Source organism: Cebus imitator, unplaced genomic scaffold, assembly GCF_001604975.1.
Source record: "Cebus imitator isolate Cc_AM_T3 unplaced genomic scaffold, Cebus_imitator-1.0 Scaffold41, whole genome shotgun sequence".
NCBI classification, from domain to species: Eukaryota; Metazoa; Chordata; class Mammalia; order Primates; family Cebidae; genus Cebus; species Cebus imitator.
In genome coordinates this window covers 6,259,858-6,262,912 of record NW_016107356.1, presented here as the reverse complement: position 1 = coordinate 6,262,912, position 3,055 = coordinate 6,259,858, and positions in this window count along the sequence as shown.

The following is a 3,055-nucleotide window of genomic DNA, read 5'->3' as shown; positions in this document are numbered from 1 at the left end:
TTTTTTGTATTTTTAGTAGAGATGGGGTTTCACCATGTTGACCAGGATGGTCTCGATCTCTTGACCTTGTGATCCACCCGCCTCGGCCTCCCAAAGTGCTGGGATTACAGGCTTGAGACTTTACGACTTCTAACCTCCAGAACGGAAGATAGTAAATTTATGTTGTCTCATGCCACTCAGTTTATGATAACTTGTTATAGTGGCCATAGAAAAAGATTGCAGTTGGATGAAAATTCCTACCTTCTGTCCTAGCTGAGGGGAAACACCTTTCTCTTATACTTAGTACAGCATTGTGCAAAGAATTGGAATTGTGAGCAAATCTTTAAGAAAAAGACTAATGGCCAGGTGTGGTGGCTCATGCCTGTGATTTCAGCACTTTGGGAGGCTGAGGTGGGTAGATAGCTTGAGTCCAGCCTGGGCAGCATAGTGAAACCCTGTCTTTTCAAAAAACAGAAAAATTAGCTGGGTGTGGTGATGTGTGCTGATAGTCCCAGCTGGGAGGATCGAGTGAGCCTGGGAGGTGGAGTTTGCAGTAAGCTGAGATCATGCCACTACACTCCAGCCTGGGCAACAGAATGAGAACATCTCTGAACAAAAAAAAAAAAAAGAGACTGGTTTTGGGAAAAATATTTTTGATAGATTCCTAGAGTTAAGGAAGAACGAATTCAAGGGAAAAGCCACCTGATGCCAGCTGTCCCATGAAAAATCTGAGCTGGCTGGATCCATGTCAACCAAAGCAGAAGTCATGGAGAAACTCCAGTGCCTGATTCCATTCCTGCCACTGAAATTGTCATGTGTATGTTTGCAAAAGAGTTGTGGGTTCTGGTGGTTTTTTTTTTGTTTGTTTTGTTTGTTTTTTTTACTGCTGTGATTCTGTTTAGATTGGCTTTGCTATCACTTAATGCTGTTCTTTTGTGTTTATGAAATTGTTAGGGTAAGAACCCAAACTTTTGCCAGTAATATGGCATTCTTCCACGGTTCTTCTCTTTCCAAAGTCCTCTTGTGGTTTGAGGGACTGAATGTCCACAGCTGATCCCTCATCTGCATCTGTGACTAACTGAGCACCTGTTAGGTATCAGTCATGCTCAGGAGTGAACAGAGGGCTGGGGAGAGCAGGAGTGGAGCTCCCTGCCCTCATGGTTCCTTATTGTAGCTCCTACTTACTCACTGTGTGATCTTGGGCAAGGTTCCCAATCTCTCAGTGTCTCAGTTTGCTCATCTGTACAATGGGAATAGTCTTAGTGCCTCACTCTTATGATTGCTGTAAGGGGTACAGTATGAATGTTTAACATTATAAAAGTACGTAGATCATTACTGACAAATGGTAACACAGAAATATTTGCTGTTCTTAAATTCTTCAGCAAAGTCAGGCAGACACCCTCTAAAACCATATATTTATGTCTTTACAGCCATTTATTGACATTCTCCTGGGTAACAGGTACAGTCATGACTACCATTATTTGCTAGAGGCAGATAATGTGGGAAGAGGTGGGAGGTGAGGGGAACCTGTATACAGCCTCATCTTGAAGGAAGCACTCTTGACTCCCATCACGTTCTAAGAAAGTCTGGGTTGCAGAAGGCAAGCTCGGGCAGGAATGGGGCCATTGTTTTTCTGGAAGCAAGATTAAGGTCAGGTTCTGAGCCAAACAAAGAGGTCAACAAACAGCTTGGTAACTCCTCCTCTTCTCTATCTCTAGTTCTTCACTGCCTGCCTTCTCAGGGGTGGGTCACAAAGTGGTTGGATCAGGACAGTAGGGATGGGCGTGCCATGGGAGGTGTTAGGGAGAAGACAATTCCTATGATGGCACTTCATTAGCTGAAACCTTGCCTTCCTCTCCTAAGTGTACTCTGCCTGAGTGCTGAGGACAGGGTTATGCATGGTCCCAACAGGGCTTGACCAGGCAGGACAAGCAGGTATGTGACTTGTATGCTAGAGGTCACCATGGTGGCTGTCCCTTTGGTACACTGGAATTAGTTTCTAATCTCTATATTCAGAGTGACTCAAGGAAAAGGGTGCTGGTTATTGTGAACACTGCTGACTTGGAGGAAGAGGTCCTCCTTGTAAATATGGTATGAACCAGTTTAAGTGTGATGTCTGGAAGGCTGGGCTCTGTGCCTGAAAGGAAATTTAGTCCTTGCCAAACTGGATGAAGGCAGGCTGGTGAAGCACCTGTGCTGGGAAATGTGGGCCTGAGGACCCCAGTCCTCTCCCTGGGAACTGCATCTATGTTTGTTTCAAAGCCTGTTCGTACCTCTTGCTGGTGTCTGACCTGCAGACCCAGGCTTGCCTGATGGATGAACGATGTACATTGACACCGATAGATTGCCTTTCAGTGCGACTAAGGGGCTCTGTTGCCTTAGGCTGCAACGTTGCCTTGATCAGCCAGCAAAGTTCACATTTATTTAGTACAGATTAAATGACAAAGGCCGTGAGTAAACACCACTAGAAAGTAATTAACATTGCCAACTCCTTGAGAGACAGCAGTCATGTACTTATGGATGGTTAAAGGTTAGTCTTAGGACCACATAAATAAACAAGCTACTTAGATTAAACTCTTCTATATTCCCTTGTTATTTGCTTTTCTGCTATTAACTCAAGGTAAAGAGGATTAGGCGGCCTTCAGCCAGATCTTTTACTGAAACTATGCAGACCCTCTGGCCTTCCAAGAAGGTTTGTGACTATGTCCTATAGCTATCTTTATAATTTATCTTACAACTCTTCCCACCACCCTGACTGGACCTCCACATCTCCCCCTTTTCTGTTTTCTGCATGAGGCTCTGTTGACTGAAGGGTACATATGTGTGCAGCAACAGGTCTGTCAGGAGAGGCGGTCATTGCTCTTATTCCAGCTTTGCATCCTAGAATTAGTAAATAACATAAGGCAAACATGAGTATAAATTGGCAACATTTTTTTCCAGTCGAGTGGCATGTGGTGTTTCTTGGGGCCTCAGTTCACTGTATGCCATTAATCAGGAATCCCACTTGGGGTATGTTAATTTCTTTTAGCCAAGCAGTCTCATTGTGAGAAGCTGGGAAGAGGGTGTTTGTCTAAGT